Source organism: Stegodyphus dumicola, chromosome X2 (genome assembly GCF_044657685.1).
Source record: "Stegodyphus dumicola isolate Sdum_Otavi_A_Nest chromosome X2, ASM4465768v1".
Taxonomy (NCBI): domain Eukaryota; kingdom Metazoa; phylum Arthropoda; class Arachnida; order Araneae; family Eresidae; genus Stegodyphus; species Stegodyphus dumicola.
This window is the reverse complement of record NC_140781.1, coordinates 101,718,930-101,740,347: the sequence shown is the minus strand read 5'-3', so window position 1 is coordinate 101,740,347 and position 21,418 is coordinate 101,718,930.

Sequence of the window (21,418 nt, the reverse complement as noted above, 5' to 3'; positions counted from 1 at the left end):
ATTTTCACTTTCTTTGAATAAATGTAATAACCTAATTTTAGCATCCGAATATTTTGTGGCACTATCAGTCGTCACAATGTCCCAAATATTTTCGACGAACTTAGGTTCAAGCTGTGAAACTAAATAATTAAATTTCGTTTCTTCTGAAACGATATTACTAATTCTGAACTGAGCTTCAACTTGAAAAAAACCATACTTCCGGTTTATCAGTCCAAAAAGGAGGTATTTTTACACTCACCTTATGAAGCTCCGGTGACTGCATCGTATCTTTCATAGCAGTTTCAGAAGAGTCATTTGTTGACATTTCGAAAATTAATCCGGGTCACCACGATGTGGCCTTGGCTACTAATGTTTAAAATTAATTTATGATTAGGAACAGCATGAATTATAAACAAATAGCTAAGTTTATTGCATTTTATTTTCCAGCTATCGAAATACGACGCTACGAGCCTCGTTTTGAAACCAAAACCTAGCAATCATGAATCAGAACTCGTTGCCATTCAGCATAAAAGAATAATATTAACAAAATATTAAAGTTAATTTTATAAAATAATTAAACACATGAACAAATATATGAAATAAAAAATAATTATTTCTCATGCAATAACTGGGCCACTACACATATAAATAAAAGTAGCATGTAGTTTAAAAGAGTGTGTCTTATGGAATAATTACCCCCGAAAGGATACACAGTAGCTAGCGACGATGGATGTCGGATTTATGGTAATAATGAAGTGCGTAATGCAATCGGAATAACGATTAGGGGATTCCCCGAAGACTGCTCAAGGTAAAGCTTTTATAATCATTTTTCCTTCGGAAGATCATGGAGCAGCTTGAAACTGAGTTAATAGCGCAGAAAAGAGCTCTAACGGAGAGACTTACTTCAGTTGTTACTCCACAAATGGACAATTCGAAACTTTCGGTTCCGTTTGAAAAATCTAATGAACGCGAAGAACAGTTTGATTCGTTTCTAGAGAGATTCGAAAGTTATTTAGATATACAAAATGTTCCACAGGACAAGCGTGGGAAAGTACTGATTTCCAGTTTGTCCGGAAAAATGTATAGTTTCTTAGAAAGCTTGCTGACTTGATAAACTTGCTTGATAATCTTTCCGATAAAGATTATTATGTGTTAAAAACAACATTGAGAAATCATTTAAATCCTAAGCCCGTTATAATTCCTAGAAGGCATGTATTTTTAAATCGAAAGCAGCACGAGAGGGAAACAATTAGTGTGTTTATATGGCAGAGTTTACGTCATTTGCCATACGGTGTGCTTACTATCAGAACATGTTAAATACGATGTTGCGGAATGTAGTTGTTAGTGGGCTTAGAGATAGAGCTATTTTGGATAGAATTTTTGAGCAGAATAATATCAGTTTAGATTACACTAAAAATAGCTTTGGCAATGTAAAAAGCATTAAAAGGTGTAAATGAAATAATTAGGAAACCAGTGGAAATTAAGGAATTTAGTGCCAGGAATAAAGATAAATCTAAATCAGTCGCTCCATAATAAAAGTTTGAAAAACAAAACTTCATAGCTAAGAGTGCTAAAGGCAAATTGTGTTCGCAATAATGGAGAAAAACTGATACCTTTAGGATTTACTACAGTTAAGGTAGACTATAAAGATAAAAATAAAAACTTAAATCTTTACATTGTTAAAGAAAACCTGGATACAATAATTGGTAGAGAATGGCTTTCAGAGATAAATTTAGATTGGTCCTCAATAAAGCCAATTTCTGTCTCTCAAAAGAGAAATTTAAATAAATTATTGGAACAATATAAAGCGATTTTTGAAGAAAAATTAGGAGAGGTGAAAAATTATGAGGTTCAACTTGACTTGAAGTCAAATGTTTCACCAAAATTTTGTAGAGCTAGGCAAGTACCATTTGCGTTAAAGAGCCGGATACATGAAGAAATTGATCTCTTGGAAAAAGAGGGTATAATCGAAAAAGTTGAAACTTCGGAATGGGCAACTCCGGTAGACCAATAGTTAAGCAGGACGGCTCTATACGACTGTGTGCCGACTATTCGGTGCCAGTAAACCCAAATATTGTTACGCATCAACACCCTTTGCCGACCATAGAGGAAATATTTTCATGTTTGAGCGGGGGAGAGCATTTTTCAAAAACTGATTTTAAACATGCTTATTTACAAATAAAAGTACACGCGGAAACTCAAAATTTGCTAACAAAACACACAGAAGGGATTATATAAGTTTAAGAGATTAATGTTCGGGCTAAAAGCAGTGCCGGCAATCTGGCAACGTTACGTAGACGGACTATTCCACGGAATGGAAGGGTGTAAGGTCTTTATGGATGATGCGCGGATAACAGGGCGGATGATGAGGTACATTTAAATACTTCAAAAAATTTCTTCAAGAAATATAAAACTCATGGACTGAAATTAAATTTAGAGAAAAGTAAATTTTTTCAGGATGAGATAAAACCTTTAGGTCATAAAATTGATGCTAATGGTTTACATAAAACCGATGAAAAAATATCAGCGATTGCAAAAGCCCCGAAACCCAGAAATGTCCAGGAAATTCAAAGCTTTTTGGGATTGGTTAATTTTTATGGAGAATTTTGCCATAAATTAGCGACAATCGCAAATCCCTTATACTAACTAACTAAGAAAAACCCAAAATGGGTTTGGACGAAGGATTGTCAGGAGGCTTTTCTAAACATTAAAAAAGAATTGTGTTCACAAAAAGTTTTGATGCATTATGATCCAAAATTACCCTTAACATTGGTAACTGATGCATCACCAGTGGGGTTATAGTGAGCCTCCATACTGGATAACTGCGCACTTCTGCCTGTCTTCCTCTAATGAAGCTATTTTGCTGTGTTCTCTACCTATCGCGACAATATAAAAAATATAAATGTTCTTAGGAATGATTAGAGTGCCAAGTACATTGTGGCCACAAATGTCAACTGAAATAAAAATGAATATTTAATCTTTTTCGGCTGCCATTTCCTAGTCATTACGGATTCAACATTTTAGCATTCTATGTAATCAGAATTCTTCCTCTTCAATACGGATACACGTTCGAAGCTATCTACGTACTACGCCATCAACACTGCTACATCTTTTTTATTACAATTGACATTTGTGGCCACAATTTACTTGGCACTCTAACCGTACCCTAAGAACGTACCTACAACATTTCTGATACTATTGCGATAGGAAGAGAGCACAGCGAAATAGTGGCAATACAGGAAGAGAGATACAAGCTAAAGCGAGCAATTATCTAATATGAAGGTTCACCAAGAGAAGGTTTTGGTTTAGATTAGAAAAGTTTCAGTTATCGAAATATTGAGTTCAGGTTCCGGTTAATCTTTGGAATATGGTAACAGGTAGTTTGACGACATTTTTGGTAAGGCGATAAAGGTTACTAACTAGCAGTGTACATGGATAAAGTCAAGAGTGTGCGCAATGCCATTTTTGTGCAATTCTGGGATTTTTTTTAAGTGAAAATAGGTCGACATGTACATGGATACCGTGTATGTGCAATTCTTAAAAACGCGGCAAGCAGTTTGCGATTCTGCACTTTCTACCGATTTCGCACCTAATCTTCGTCATGATTAAGCACTTTTGTTCCATTAAAGTTCTAGCATAAGCGTAATTCGGCTAGCAGATTGTTGGAAAAAAATGTTGAGTTGTTAAAAAAAAAAAAAAAAAAGCCTTTACTTCGTGAAAACAAAGTGGCGTCCAAACAAAAACTAGCAGGTTGCTGTAGCAGGGTTGGTCGCCAAATTTTCGCCAAAAAATCGCCAAGTTACCATAATCCTAAGATTAACCCAGGTTCCTAATTAGTTACGTCATCAGTGTTATGCAAGATGAATTGATCTAGAACTGACGCAGGCCAAAACAAAAAGTTATTACGATTTTTAGAATAGAGAGGGGGAATTAAGGAGTTATCCGCTAATTTAAATTATAATTTTGATCTACATATTTTTTATTTTACATACAATAAGAGTTTATATACAAAGTTAGTCTATGAATAACTATCTAACAATATTTAATATCAGTATATTGTTATTCTAAAAAAAATATTTAATAGGTCGTCCAATGAAAGTCATGTGGTGTCCACGTCGGTTTTTTTTAAATTTAGTAGACGTCTTAGTTTTTATTACCTTTTTAAAGTTACTTTCGTAAATTTTATAAAAGCTTATAAGTTTCACGAATCCCCTTGAGTGATCCTCATGGATCTGCGTAGTTCCGTGGAACACAGTTTAAGAAACGCTGTACTATGCAATGTAGACGCAGTTAACCAATAAAATAAATCTTTTGACGTGTCAGCATTCGTTTTGTTAGCCGTTCACTGTTTTGGTATACGTTTGACGAGAAATTGTAAATGCATTCTTGTTAATATATTCATTTCTTGGGTTACATTCTATACAAAAAATAAAGCTTAGAAAAAAAAAAGCTTAAAAACCAAAGTTCATGAAAGAACGTAAAAAAACGGTCATCAGTTGCTCTCGGTTTTGAATTCATTATTCTTTCCTTTATAGCTCTGTACCTTAAATCCCTGCGCTGCTGAGACAAATCGAACGATAAGAACATAGCTATCCCAATAATATCGAGAGGCAGAGAGAGAAATATGGGGTCACGCAAGTCGTAATCGCGAGGGGCTCCTCGCATTACAAAAATCATGAATTAATTCAAAAACAAAAAAGTAAACCTTTCCTATATCTTAAAGAGGCGTCAGAAAGTTCAGGCTAGATTGCTCCACTTCCGCCACTGGCAAAATGTACTAGTTCCAACAGACCGGAGGGCATTTATAGACATATCAGCATACTGGCTGCCTAAACAAAGTACCGGTGTTCAACATCGCATGGCTTTTACGTATGGTTTTTCTGCTTAAAATTTTTTCTGAATACTACATGCATAATTTGATATAAATGGAAGAATTAAATTTTCTTCATTTGAGAGTTTTAGAAATAACAACTTTCCAATTAGTGAAACATTTAACTGTAATATTAAACAGCTGCAGAACTTCATCCGCTTCTAAAATTCAAACGATTGATTGCCCTGCTTAGGTTGAAGATCACTAAGTCAAAAATTAGCAACGAGGCCAGCAAAAAAAAATACTTTGTAGCTCGATAATTCTTTCTCCCTTTTTGTCTTTTAGCTTTTTTCTGTTTTGACCTCAAAAAGAGGTTGGGCTGCTTTGAACTTTTTTTAGAATGCGAATGTTCCACTCACGTGATTTTACCTGCGTAATAAGGCTTGTTACGCAACTATATACGTATCTACAGAAAACGAGAGGAATTCCAAGCAGGCTTATATAAGTGCTGGAAAACCACTTTTTATGGGAAGTAAGTTAAAATGGCATTAGCGTCGCTCTCTTATCTTTATTCGCATTAGTAAGAAAAATTTGCACTTGAAACAAAAAACAGTGGAAGAGTTTGCAGGTATTGTGTATAAGGCACATGCGAATTTTAGACTATTATTGAGGATATACTAAAACAAATAAAATTGTATGTAAACTACTACATAGCCATCAAATAAAAGGTTTCGGGAGCTATAATAAATTTTTATACAGAGAGGCTGGTTGGATTTGGCTTAGTTTATCATGGTAAAACATACTAGAGCTATCTGCCTAAGGGAAGAGATGCCTTCGTTGAGGACTTTCTAGGGAAAACTCGGATACAAATTGTACATGGGGAAAACCGGGAAAACGCCTATACAGCCAGCCCGTTCGCCTGGATCGGAACCCATATCGGAACTACCAGTGTTCAGTGATTTGACAGCTCAGCCGCTGGTGAGCTTTTATGCAGAGAGGAAATTTAACTTAGAGTAATTTATCTGGGAAATAAGTAATAAATTGACATAGTTTTAATTATTTTAGACTTTACAGGAAAGAAATTTTGCACAGTTTGAAAAGAGGTTAAAACACTATTCATATTTTAAATAAAAAATCGCTCTACGGAATTGGAACAGTAATTATCATTCGTAAAAAGTAATGTAAATAATGGATATTTATATCACTGCTTGAGAAGAATACAGACAAGATTAAGAAATATAAGGTTTTTAAAAATATTTTTGAAAATTCGAACGAAAATGTAACTGAAATATTTCTTTACTGAAAAATCACAGCTGATATCTGTTTTAAGCAGATATTTAAGTTACATTTTAATAAAGTTATTTTCTTTCTACGCATAACACCAATCTTATAAAGGGCTTTAATCTGAAATTCTCTAAAAAGGGATTAAATTTTAAGAATTTCATCAGTAAAAGTTATAACTGGAGGCAATTAAAAATGTTTGTTTCTATTACTACGGAAAAGAATAAAGGTTGTCAAATAAAAAATTACAAATAGTTATAAAAATATGAGTATTATTTTTGAATAGCATGTATTTCTATAAATTATAGCAGTTCTTCTTTCATTTGTTACGTTTGTCTTAGTAATATATATCTAGTACTATCTTAACAGCATTATGGGCCCCTGGGCAAACTCGTGTGCTGTGGCCCCTATGACGATCATCAGAGAAATGAAATGTAAATGGCTGATAATACTGAATATATTTTATTTTTACTTAAAAAAAAATCTGAAAGCTTTCAGATTTTATATTTACTTAAAAAAAATCTGAAAGCTTTCAGATTTTATATTTACGTGCAAAGGGGAAGGTTTTTTTTTTTTTTTTTTTTTTTTTTTTATTCGTACATACATACACGTTTCGAGAGCATTTGGGCTAATGTTCCTTTGGGCTAAAAATATTTAAAAACAGTATATCTTTAGAATTTCCGATAGACAGTCTCGCGTGCTGAAGATAAAACTATTTTATTTCGTAGAGTGTGTTGCCATTGCTTGCTTTCAAACCGCCGAGTTTCTTAATCAAAAATTTGTTAAAATTTAACAAATAGGAAATAGAAAATTAAAAAAAAAAAATCGAAAATCAAGATTAGGGCTTCCAGGTTTGGGGGGAGGACTATGTTATCCAAAATTTGATTGCTCTAGGTATCGTTTTTTCACAGTGCGAGAAACATGCATACATTCATGCAGATTCTTCATTATTTAATTTCTTTAAATATAATACAAGGCGATAATTTTGTGGTAACAATCTGAAAAGTGATAAAGCCGTTTATAGTGATTCGACACAAAATGCCATTTCGAGACTAATAGCCCGTTTGGGCTTAAAAAAAACTGGTGTTGAAACATGAACACAGTTTTGATCGCGAGGTATGAAATTTTTACGAAAGTTTTATTATAACAAGTATTTGCACCTTTCCTTTTCAGATTATTGCTTTATGATTGGCTTGAAGTTAAAGGTCTTCATAATTTAATTTTCCATACAAATGATTAAAAGTTTCAAAAGAGTATAAAAATATCTTATAAAAATAGTGAAAACACTAGCTATCAACGTGTTTTATTTTTATTACATTTTACTAAGTACTTCTTCCCTGTCGGACAAGTTTAGACAGATACCCTGTATGTAAATTCATACAATAACTGAATACGCTCATAATTTATAAGTTAAACAGATTTAAGTACCTTTAGAAATAAGAAAATAAATTATGCAATAAGTCAAATATCTGTAACACCTCTACGGAGTTTAACTCTGCTAGCTTAGCTTGCAAATTTAATTAGGTGTTATGCGTATCCCATAAGTCCCATAAGTTATGCGTATCCCATAAGTATTCACCGCAACTACACCACTTTCCTAAACTGTTTCTAATTACAATACCTAATTTATTCTAACCATACTCTACAAAATTCACCTATTATCGATAATAGTAACTTAAAATTGCAGTCTTACCAAACCATATTTATCTTCGCGACTTTCAATTTTACGTGAGAATGCAGTTATTCGCTAAGTGACAACTGCAGCGATAGGCTGTCAGTTTTAACGCCAAAGCTCTCACGACCCAGGTAAATGAGCGATTCCTCTGACTTTATTGCAGAACTGCTTGCCACACATAAATTTCCGAATGAGCGAACATCATAACGAAATGAGGCAAAAGGGAAGATGCAAAATAAATAAATATTAGCGAAACTCAAACATAATACCGCACTCCTACAGAATTATTATCCCGAAAGAATTAGAATGCCGAAAGTAATAATACCTCAAACGTTCCTCCAAGCCGCTGTCACTGTAATTACTCTAAAAAGTAGTTAAGTACGAGTATTGTTAGTGTTACCCCTTCCCCCCCCCGAGCCGTGAAAGACTGCTTTGGAAACACAGTGGCAGTAGTCTCCTGATCTTAAAATTCTGGTTGTTATGTCATTCCTTTGCTAATGTGTTAACATCGAAAAGTATAGTTTGCGTCAGAAATACAGTTTAAAACCAGCTAACGTTTTTAGTCTAAGTTGTGCAATCACTGCAACTGTAAAAAATATTCCCTATTTTGTAAAAAAATAGTTTACAAACTGTAAAATATTATTTCGGTTTTATATTACATAAAATTAATTTAACTATCAAATGTAGTTTTATTATTGACAATCCAATTTAACATGCACGTATTAGCGTTCGGCCCCTCATTGTCCAGTGGGCCCATGTGTTAAGATGGCACTATGCATATCTTTGTCAAGAGTAAGCTTCGGTTGCAGCGAATTTATTTCCAGTAATTGTTAGAGAATATAACGATATAATTAAAAATTCTGTTCTCAATATGGCCGTAGCTGGTCCTGTTTGTACCTCTCACTTTTTTAGTATCTCATAATTCAAAACGTTAAACAAATGATTTTCAGTGTTCATTTTATTAATTTCAGTACTCTGTAAACTAAGAAACTAGTCGTAAGAAACTTTATGTATAGTACATGGCTTACCAAACGTTTTGCCGACAAGAGCCATATATTTGTCAGAAAAATTCAAAAGGGCTGATTTCAAAATTTCATTGTCTGTATTTCTATGATAAAATGAGTATTAAGGCCACTGATTAAATATTTGTGAGTAATGGATTTCATCTCAAATTCAAGGAAATTCTCTTGTATATGTTAGTAACATTTCTATTTTGAAAAGACTTCACAGTTCCTAGATGTAACAGTTGTAGAAAATAAAATTCATTGGTTTGTCATCGGCAGCTAATTTACTGGCTTTTCTATGTAATTTCTGCAAGTAACGCCACATGTATGAATCTATTTCATTAAATCAATATTGCTCTAAAATAATGCAATATTTGGCAATATAGCTCTTTACTCATTTTATTATAATGCACTTTGACGTATATGTAAATATAAAATTTTTCTTGAATGAGAAATGGTTACCTCAAATGTGATACTTCTGAACACAGACATTCGCTTTTCTAAGATATCTTCGAAACTATTGAAAATGTGACAGCATTTCTAAAAAGAATTATATAATTTTTTTGTTCGAAACTGCTATTCGAAGCCGCTAATTTCGGAGCTGCTAAATTGCTATTTTGAAAACCAGAGATATTTTCGAATTAACGTTGCGGAATTCTTCAATATAAAAATGTAACAGATTTATGTTATGTTTCATGGCAAAAATAAATATACAAATTTTTTAACTTGGCTGCTATTTTTATCTCTAGTGATATAGGTTTTGAAGAACAGACTCTGCAGAACTGCTCGACACACTTCCCCGTATAAAGAACTCTGGATGGCAACGACATTACAGAGTAATGCGCATGCGCAAGTATAACAGGAGTTGTTAATTTCTTTTGTCTGTGACGTCGTAAAAGTCCCAGTTGTAAGGAAGGTAGCACTGGTGATTCCTTTATTCACATCAATTCCTTTATTCACAACACAAGAAGCCACAGATACAACATTCAGTTAATAAATTTAGAAAACTTGAATAGATATCCGAGTTGATGACCCGATCAGAGACGTTAAACAAGCTGGCACTCGTCATTTTTCACCGGACGAATAACGATCTTTACACCTTCGCTCATTGGCGGAGCTTCCCAACTCTCTCTGCGACTAGCATTGAAAACACTTCTGTTATACTTGCGCATGCGCATTATTCTGTAACGTCGTTGCCATCCAGAGTTCTTTATAGACTGACTCCTTCCGCCTCCAGATTTTGCTTTCTTCGAACACAGGAGAAACCAAAGTCTATTTCTTTTTCAGTTCGTACAGGATAAAATAGTCGGGAGTTTGTTACAAACAAACACCTTCCGCCTTCAGATTTTGCTTTCTCCGGACAAAGGAGAAACAAAAATCTTTTAAAGTTCAGTTTCTATTTTCAATACAGAATGTTCAACATTTTACAAGTTAATTTTAAACAACACTGTTGCAAATGTTCTCCACTCATGACCAGGCCATAAAAAGAAATACATATAACAAAAAGTAACATATAAAATATATGCAATACCATCACAATTATTTTTAATAAAGCTAACAATTAACTATACATTATGAACTTAAAAAGAAAGTAAAATACAATATATATAAACATATAACAAGATAATTAAAAGAAATACTAATTTTTCTATTTAACCTGCATGTAAAGAGTTTCTACTTAAGCAATCTACGTTTAAATTTTCTTTTCCTTTTTTATGCTTTATCGTAAAATTGTAAGATTGCAAGGCTAAGGCCCAGGTAATAATCGACCATTACTACCTGCATTATTTTTTATCCATAATAGGGGATTATGGTCCGTTTGAATGGAAAATTTAATCTGCCCATCTATATACCTTTTCAGTTTTTTTATGCCATACAAAATTGCGGCACACTCTTTTTCAGTGGTGGAATACTTCCGCTCACTATCTGTAAATTTTTTACTCAGATTTTTACAATATGGGATGTTCTTTCCCTTTATCATCCTTCTGGGCGTCCCTCATCTGATGACTCTAACACTATATCCCTGATCTGATGCATCTATCTCTGTAGCATAGTAAATGGTTTAGAACAATCGGGTGCGTGTAGCACAGGCCTACTAGATAGCTTTTCTTTTAACAATTTGAATGATTCATTACATTCCATACAATTTTACCCTTTTCATTATTTCCTTTTAACAAATCTGTCAATGGTGTGGCTAAAGCAGAAAACATAGGTATATATTATTTGTAGTACCCAGCTAACCATAAGAAAGCTCTAATATCAGTTTTAATAGTGGGAACAGGAAAATTTTGAATCGCTTCTATTTTTAGTTCTGCTGGAGAACGTTTTCCTCGACCTACTATGTGACCGAGATATTGCACTTCTTGTGCAAACTTACACTTTAAGTGTTTAATAGTGAAATTGCCTTTTCTTATTCTTTCTAAAATTTCATGTAAATGTTCCTCCCACGTTTCAGAATAAAGAGCAATATCATCTAAATAAAGGGTAGCATATTTCTTACATCCAGACAATATTTCGCTCATCATTTTCCTGAAATAATAAGGAGCATTTTTAAGCCCAAATGGCATGCGTAAAGGCCTATACACGCCAAACTTTGTAGCAAATGTAGCAATTTTCTGCGCCCTAGGAATCAGCGGAGTTTGCCAATAACCTTTAGTCAAGTCTATCAGGGTGATAAATTTGGCTGCTGTAACAGTTTCAACACGTTGCTATATATCGGGGATCGGACAGAACTCAGTACGCGTTACTTCGTTTAACAAGGCCTAGGATCCCTACCTGGTGCTTCAACAAGGATCATAGGTGAAGTATACTCAGAGGGTTCGGGTTCAGTAATCTTCTATTTTAACATTTTTTCAATCTCGACTTTTAGAATTTCGTTCTGTCGATTTTTCACTCTATAAGGCTTGTTGCTGTAAGTGTTTGTCACTGATTAGTTGGATATCATGTTCGACTAAATTTGTTTTCCCTGGAGTATTCGAAAATATAGCAGAAAACTTTACCAACAACTTTCCCAACTGCAGGATTTGTTCATCATTAAGTCTTTCTTTAAGATTATCTTTTGTTATTACTTCTCTGAAATCAAACACATTTGAGTCGGTTAACATATGAGGAACATCCTCCTCTAATTCCAAGAGTTTAACTGTCTCCTCTTTGTCAAGAAGCACCACATTCCAAAGTTCAGGTCTCTTATGATAAGGTTTCAACATATTGATGTGATATACTTTATTCCCTTCCTGATTCTCTTCAAAACTACCCACATAGTTTGTTTCTGATAATCTTTTCTCTATTTTTCCCCGCCCTTTCCATTGAGGAGCGAGTTTATGGGGTTGGTTCACTGCTGATACTAATACGGCATCTCCTTGCTGGAATTCCCTTTTTACGGCATTTTTGTCATACCAATTTTTCCTTTTGTTTCTCAGCTCTTCCATTTTCTCTGCAACTAATTTTCTACTTTTTTTAACCTATTGATTAATTCGAAAACATATTCTATTACAGTATCTTCTTTTTCCTGAGGATATAACCATTTCTCATACAATAATGCGTGTTGAGGTGTTTTGAGGTTGGTCCCGTACACTAATTCAGCTGGACTAAAGCCTGTACTATCATGAGTTACTGTCCGCAGAGCAAAGAGAGCGGCAGGTACTTGTATTTCCCAGTTTGGGGCAGCTTCAATGCATAATACCTTTAAGACCCTTTTCATTGACCTATGGAACCGTTCCACAAGATTGCTTTGAGGGTGGTAAACCGAACTTCTGGAAAATTTTATACCAAACCTCTTAAAAAATTCAACGGTTAAGTGACTGATAAAAGATTTCCCTTGATCAGTTTGGACCTCCCATGGAAAGTCCATCCGACTAAATACCTGCAATGTGCAGTTGTAAAGTGCATTTACAAGAGATTTTGACCTTATATATCTGACACCAGGACGGCGTCAGGATATTTAGAGGCTAAGCACACAACTAATTAGATATTTATTACCTTCTGTAGATGTAGGCATAGGCTTGCAAGCATCTACATTAACCTTACTAAAGACTTCAGATATTTACTGGTACAGTTACCAACGGTGCTTTCTTTTTGTCATTTGCTTTTTCTACACGTTGACAGGAGTCGCAGGTTTTAACGAATTTCTCTGACATATTTTTATAAAAATTTGGCCAGAAAAAAGTCTTTATAACAATTTGGCCAGAAAAAGAATCTTAGTAACCGGTCTTTTGTTTTAAGAACTTCTAAATGACCTGAAGTTCCTTCATGACAAATGACTTTAATTTACTCGCTGAGGCTTTCTGGAACAACAATCAAATTTTCTTCTCCTCCTAAATTATTTATTTTCTTTTTTACTAAAACCCCCATTTTTAATCCCATAATTTGTCTTACTTCCGCTTTTTACTAATTCTAATAAAGGAGCAAATTCTTTACTTGTTTTTTTTTTTTTTTTTTTTTTTTTTTTTTTTGTTCAGCAATCAAAGTACTTGAGTCTATTTGAATCGCAGGACTTGTGAGGACAGAAAGGTCGACAGGAGACAATATCTCTCTGTTTTCAGACTTCTCATGAGCATCTTCCTCCTCTTCCAATTCTGACTCATTCTGCTCAGAATTTTGGTTCGTCTCACTTAAATTTTTTGCTTCTTTAAATTGTCGTGCTTGAGATCGATTCACGACACCATTAACATTCCCGACATACGGCGAATAATTTTTCTCAGTTCCTCTGAGAAGAGCAGATGTTTGGTTGCCTAAGATATATCGTCCTTGGTCTAAGTGATCTCCTATAACAGCTGCTTTGGTGGTTACTGTACCAAATCGCATTCAATATCCACTTCAGTACTAAACAAGTCATATGATCATCCAGCAAATGTCGAACCCAATGAACGAAATTGCGTCGTGTATTCTTCCTTCATTCTATCTTTGTCTTCATATTTCGGACAAATAATAGTATCTACCGTTGCTCCTGTATTTCTTAGGATAAGTATTTCAAAACCATTTACTCTTCCATTTAATGTATAGGGATCTAACAGATTCTTTTCTGATGCCCCGCTTATTCGATACAAATCTGGCTTTTGAGTTTTAAAATTAGGGCACTGAGGACGTGAATGGTCAAAAGATCCACATTCATAGCACTGAAGTCTTTTTCTCTTATCAAAATTTGATTCTGACTTTTTCCCAACATTGCGTGCATCGTCATCTTTTTTAAAGTGTGTGCCCTGAGAAGTTATTTTATTTTTGAAAACGTTAACAGGGGATTGAGAAACACCCATTTGTCTACCTGCTGTTTTCGTTTTCAGTCCACCCAATTTCGTTTCTCCAACCATCGTTTTTATCGCATTTTCAGATTCTTCAGTTTTACCCACCAACTGTTTTGGCGAAGTGATCGTGGCCCATTCATCTATAAATTGTTCCTTAAACTCAACTTAGATCAAATCCTTTAGTTGCTCAAATGCTTCGATTTTTGATCCCTTGAGCCACCCATCTAAAATGTCTTAAGTTCGTGATAAAAATCGTACCACGTAGAATCCGGATTTTTATGAGTCTTAACAAGAAGTTGCTGAAACTTCTCAGTACTTAATTTCTCTTATCTTTTAAGTGATAATCCTTTAATATGTTGGTAATCTCTAGCCTGTTCTTCAGGCTCCCTAGCAATTATATTATATACCGCAACCGGAAGGACACCCAATGAGATATGGCACCCATTGATCCGTGGGCAATTTTAGAACATTAGCTTGCCTATCAAAAAGTTCTAAAAATAAAACGATATAATCCGTTTTTAAATTAAACTTGCTCATAAGTTTCTGAAAATTTTGATTAGGTGACCCTATCTCTAAATCCTGGTGGTAGAGAATCATCATCCATTACCTTTTTTTTTAATTCGGGTGCCACCATTCGAGACATTAGATTATTTCGAAGCAAGAGAATTGAAAAATGGGCAATGCCCTCGTCGGGACTCGCACCTGGACCTCTCGAATACGCACAGAGTGTGCTGACCATTACACAACGAAGGCATGTAAGAAGGCGGGAGAAATACCTTATAATTTTCTGTCTGAAATCTAAAAGCTGGTATCTGGATGAAATTTCCGTTGATTACGCTTTCTGACTGAAATATATTGGTAGATAAATAAATTTTCTTACTGCCGTTTATTTCAAATAATTCTAATATATTGAATTAACCACTAAAAAGCTTCTTTTTAAATAAAGCTTGATTTAGTTGATTATCGCAAAGTACACCATGGCTATCTGCCTAAGCAGAAGGATGCATTCGTGAAGAACCTTTCTAAGGGAAACTAGCTCGTATGCGCGTTACGCATAGGGAAAATTACAAAAGCACCCATGCAGGCAGCTTGTTCACTTGGAATGAAACCCAGATCCGAACTACCAGTGTTCAGCGACTTTACAGGTCGGACCCTGGTGGCCCATTTTTATTTTAGAATAAACAAATTAAGGAAACTTTTATAATAAGTAAGACAATACTTGAGAATAAATAATGACAACATTTTCTGTTCCATTTATTCATTAAACTTTTCTTCGACAGCTACAAAAAAATGCACATATTTGTACGTAAATCATTATAAACTTCTTTATTTCTTACTGCAACTTTGCAACTTTAAGCTACAGCATCTCATGGCGTTTTGATTTTGATAAAGATTTAAATTTTTTAGAAAAAGTACTAGAAACCATCTTTATCACGAACTGCAGATGCTCATCAGTCAATGGTTCCTTTTTTAGACTTTTTAATTTTCAACTGCGGAAGAAAAATTGTTTACATTTAAACTCACTCCCAAACAAATCGATAATTCTTATTGCTAATAATTCGTTACTGAGGGTATTTATCTTTTGGCAAGTACTAATAAAAATTAAACAGATCTGTATCTTCAAAATCTAGGATTTATATTACAGTGTGAGCCTCATTTGTATAGTTTCTACAGCGTTAATCACGCTCGTTATTGGTACTGAAAATTGGCGTAATGTAGGATTCTAAGTCATTAAAATATTAAATATTTTTTTTCAAATTCTAGTCATAAAAATTAATGCGAATATAATGCTAATTAATTTACGGGAAATGTATTCGCGGTCAGTGTAAAATTGCTTAGGGGGCCGCATGCGGTCTCCCGCCAGTTTAAGACCACTATAATATATCACAATTTATCATAGCATTTCTCATTTCATTTAGGGTAAGTTACACAAATTTTGTATCTTGAAATAATTTGACTAACATTTTATTTTTAAAAATGTGTTCTTAATACCTAAAAAAACATAAAATTATGTTATTATTACTTTTAACACGGAAGGAATTTATTTTGCTTGAAAGTTTTCTTATCCTTGTAATAGAAACATTTCATTTCTTTAATATAAAATTATGTCAGTCCTAAATAAGATAAAAATCGTTTGAACAATTAGACACATTTAAATTTTTGTTTTCCCAATAGATTTTTTATTAAAAATCAGTTTTTTATTTTCGAAACTTGCTCTGTGACATTCGTAACGCCTTGACTTAAATTATGTATACTATTTACTAATTTACTACGAATGTAGATGACGTAGTTTTCTTAATGGAATGCATCGTTTTATTGCACTCTATTCATATGATTACTCCTAGAACATGAAAGAACAAAATTTTTTTGCGATAATTTAATGGGTGGTTCTTGTTTATTCCCCTTGACAGTTTACAATTGCCTTATCATTTAGAAGTGAGTTCTTTCATTTTCTTGCCCCCTTGATGACACATATAAAATAGTCAACGCGATAACCACTTGAATTGATTCAGCATTTTTTTTTTCTTTTTCTGGTAGACAGTTTATAATCTTTTTGCTATTTTTATAATCACCTTGCCAATTAATCTGATGTTTAGTGCAAGCATCCTGCGAAACCACGTGTATGTAGTAAGTATTTTAAGCATCTCCAACTTCTTAAGAAAAATAACACCAAATTCCAGTGTAATAAATAGTGCATCGTTTTAAAATAACTTCATACGAATTTCAAAACATTTACAAATTTAAGAACTGCTAATAATTAATTATTCATATTAAATATTACTACAAAAAATATATATTTCTTAATTTTCTTTAAAAAAAGTTAATATTTCTTAGTTTATCTTAGGTTATTTGAATATGGCAAATCACACAAAGGCTGCCTAACTAAGGAAAGAGATGCTTTAAAGTTCTGAGCAAGCCTCACCCAGCAAAGAAATTCGCTGAAAATAAGCAGACTTACAACGATATAATAAATTCTAACTTCCCGCAAGCTGAGGAAATCACAGACATTTTATCAGTTTTTAATCTCCTTAACAATATTACTTCGATAGCGCAGAACTCTCCTCCAGTTCTGGCCTTGGCCAAAAATGGACACTATGAGGCACTGGCTTTTTTCGCCATTTTAATTCACTTTTCTTATGCTTCTCCTTCTAGGAATCCAATATAGAGTGGTAAAGACCTTCTGGTCGTACACCACTTACAAAGCGACGGCCTAAGACTTCAACGGCAACGACGTCAACGACTTCCAAAGACGGCAACGACTTCCAAAGAAAGAGAATCAAGAGTTTCTGATTAGCATGCGTTTCCCTTTTTGCTAAGCGCGCGTTTGCCTTTTGTCTACGTCTCTCTAAGCAAGGGGTTCTCAACCAGTGGTACGCGTACCACTGGTGGTACGCAAAAGAAAAACAGGTGGTACGCAAAGAAGCAAAGTATTTTTAACTATTAAATTCAACATCTTGATTGCGTTTTTTCTCTAACACTCGTAAATTTATGCGATCTGAGCTTCGTTCAAGAGTGGTGGTGGTAATAGTAGAATACTTTGCAGTGGTGGTACTAAATGTTTTCAATTTTTGTTTAGATGGTAAGCGTTAGTCAAAAGTTTAAGAACCGCTGCTCTAAGCTGTTACTACGCTCGGCCGTATTACGGGCCCTTGATAGCTTCGATAGCTAATTCGATATTTAGGGGCCAAACTAGTTTAAAACTGTCCTAGCTTCGGATAAATCTCTTTAGTTAGTCCTTAGTTAAGTTCTTATTTTCTATGTTCTTGAATTTAAGCCCAAGTGGAAGCTTCATTGTACGTCTTGAGAAAGGGACTGTCTGTAAACCTTTAGTTTGAGCAATAAAGGGTAATTAACTCTTCTTTAGTGTACGTTTCTATCATTGAACTTAAGCGATTATTCGCTTAGCTGTTCACTAGGTTCTAAAGGGAGGAACACTACAAGTAAATTAAAAAACTACTTTTCATGTTAAACAAATAGTATAATCTATTTCTCTTCAATTAAAATTATACTAAGAAAGTGTTTCTTTTCATCTAGTTATAAAATAATTAAACAAGTACTTAAATATATATTAATGAGTTTTGGGCCCTTTGCAGTCTGAAACCATTTTTGATTTTAAATAAAAAAATCTAAATGAATTCTTTAAAGAAAATCTATCTGTCAGCATCAGAGCCATGCCATTAGATTTTCATGTCTGAAACAAATCTCATAATTGTATCTCCTAAATATTTTCATTCATTTTATTAATTTTCAAATTCTTATTTATGCAGTATTTGCGCCCTATCAATGGCAAGTGACAAAACAGCAAATAATTACTCACACGAAAATTAACGAAAAAATGATTATCTTGGAGAGATATATTATTATGTCCGATGAAAAAACAATGAATTTAGATGGATCGCATATTTTTAAGAAAGTGCAGACGTGAATGAAAAAGCCCTACTTCTTAAAATGATAATACGGAAGAGAATGTGTAGATGACGTGCATGTGTTCCAGTAGGGTAGAATTCCAGTCTCAGTAGGAGTTATAATTGAAATACTGATGGTGGGGAATGTCGGCAAGTAAACGGCGGTAAAATGTTCTGGTAGAGAGAGAACTTGCTTCATTTGTTATAACAGAGGAGACATTTGTACAAGATAATATAAATAAGTTGTTTTCAACCCACAAATGCTAATATGAAGTATATTTAAGTCAACATTTGACTTTCTCGCAGTCATGAGATAATGAGATAAACCCAATAAATACAAAAAAAAAAAAAAAAAAAAAAAAAAAAAAGAAAAGAAAAGAAAAGAAAAAGAAAATTCAGAATATTTTAGTGGAAATTGCATTAAAATGATGAGATAACTATCTCCAATAATGAGAATATTTTATACTTTAATTTACAGTTCCTTGCTCATAATACGAAGTTTTAAATTCTCTATGTTTTCGATTTCAAAATATGTCAATAAAAATTGAAATGTAAAATTAAATGCATTAAACACCATTTTCTAATATATTGTTTATGTTATCACACCTGCTTGTTTATGCTTAAGTATATAGTGTAAATATTACCAGCTTGACTGTGACTGGTGTTCTCAATAAATAGTTAGGTAGTGATATTTTGTGGAAAGGGGAGGATAACTCCAACAGCTCTGAGCTTACAGTTGTTCTAATGCTGTTTCCCTTCATTCATACAGTACGTTTCGTTGCGTATTGTCTTAAACAGAAAATAGAGAGGAAAATGTAATTTTTGGTAAAGTACTGTAAAATTATTTATAGTCCTTTACCAAAAATTATATTCATCCTTATACTATTCTTTAAACTGCTGAATAATTTTTATTTGAACAGTCACTTTAAAAAACTGTCGATTGAAATCAATGTAATTTTGAATGCTTAGATTGTAGAGACATTAGGATTTTTTGGGGGTGAATCAGGCAAGATGAAAAAGAAGAAATCGCCTTCCCCGGGACTCGAACAACAGACCTCTGGAATACCGGCCGAGCGTGCAGAACCACGATACCACGAAGGCACGCTAGGAAGGCGGGAGAAATACCTTATAAGATAAATGTCAAAACCCAAATTTACAACTTCTTGGTGCTATATTATTTTTTCTCTTAGCTATATTTCGCAATCTAAAAATCCCCTCTCGTGCTTTTATGCCTTTAATAGCGTAAAGAATTTTTCTATCATTCTAAACTATATTAACATCTCGACTCATGGAATGGCTATATTGCATATTGCCAAATTATGAACTTAAATGCTGCCCAGTTTTTCTTAGAAAGTAATCCCCTTAAGTCCTTACCCTTAGGCAGAGAGCAGTCATATTCTTCGCCATAATTAATAAACTCACTCCGTAGGTTGCAGAAGCCTTAAATTGATAGAAAACGTTTAGATGAAACTAAAATATAAGACAGCGTACAAATTTCAACAAATAAAGGGCAGTTAAGAGACATCATCATTTCATACTGGTATTGCACAACATAAGCTGATACTTGTGAGTAGTATGCCGAAGAGATATATACCTTAGCAATAAAAGCAAAAGTTTCTCAACCTAACATATATTGTTTTCTGTTTTCGTACACATCTATTGCTCACTGATATTTTACACAAAGCTGTCAACATTTCCAGTAATTTTAATTTTTTCTTCCTGACTTAAGCAGCTTACTGTTATTTACAAGAAATCAAGAAAAGTTTGCTTAACCTCCTATTTATATATTCGGGAAGAATGCTATAATTCCTTACAAGTTAACTTTACAGTTTCTTTTCGTCTTCTTATCCATTTCAAATTTTTATACTTTATCAATGTTAATAAATACTCGGTGTTCAATCTATTAGAAAAAGAAGTAAAGGTTAGGCTATTTAAATACAATATAGCACATCAGGGCTATCTCGTCTAAGAAAAAATGCCCTCAGAGAGGATTTTCTAAGGAAAATTAGTTCGCATTCACGTTGCACATCGGTTAATTAATTTGTAAAGAAGCATTTAGTTTTAAACTAACCAGTTTATTTTAATTACTTATCTTTTCTATCTTCCCTCATTTCCTTTTCTTGCCAGAATGATGTACAGTTTCGAGTGTTATGCGAAGTAGGGTAGAAAGATACTGTCTAATGCTAAACGGTGCTCCGTTTAACTTCAGACAAAAGCGTTTTCTCCCGTTCGCTCCGTTGTTTCACTGATATAAGCTTGCTGTTTTACGACTGTGCATATTAATTGTCGGTTTGTGTACTTCGGTAATGGGGCTAACAACCAAATCGCGTTAATTATGCCTGTGCAGCTTCGGCTGATTATTTAACTTAGTTTTAATTTTGTGTTTCTATTCGGAGAAGTTTGTAAACACCAGGAATTCCTATGTTGAGTTGAATAAAAGGATCGTTTCACCCTTCTTACTTCTTGTCACTGATACAATTTGAACTTAGTGAATAGTCGCTTCACAGTTCAAGTAAAGATCTAGCCAGACAAGTAAAGTTAATTTAACTAGAATCTTATAAATTAATTGGTTAAGGCAAAGCAATTCGAGGGCTATCTGATTATGGAGAAGGATACCTTCATGAATCAATTTTTAAGAGGAAATGGCTCGTATCCACGTTACTCATGGAGAAAATCAGTAAAGCCAACTATGCAGCCAACCCCTTCACCGGGATTCAGACGAACTATTAGGGTTCAATGACTTTATCACTTGGCCGCTGGTGGCCAGTAAAGAAGTAAAGAAAGGAAGCAATTATTATAATTAAGTCTGCAAGAACCTTTAATTTTATCTATTAAAAATTTTAATTTGTTTCTTAAAGAGATAGATATTTGCTTTATATTGCTTCAGAAATCAAAATTTTAATATTCCTTAAAACAGAATTTAATATTCTAAATGAAATATTACATAGAAATTTGTTCCACCCTTTGTTTTGTGATTTTTCTCAATTTCCGTTTTATCACATCTGTTTTTGTAAAAGGTCATA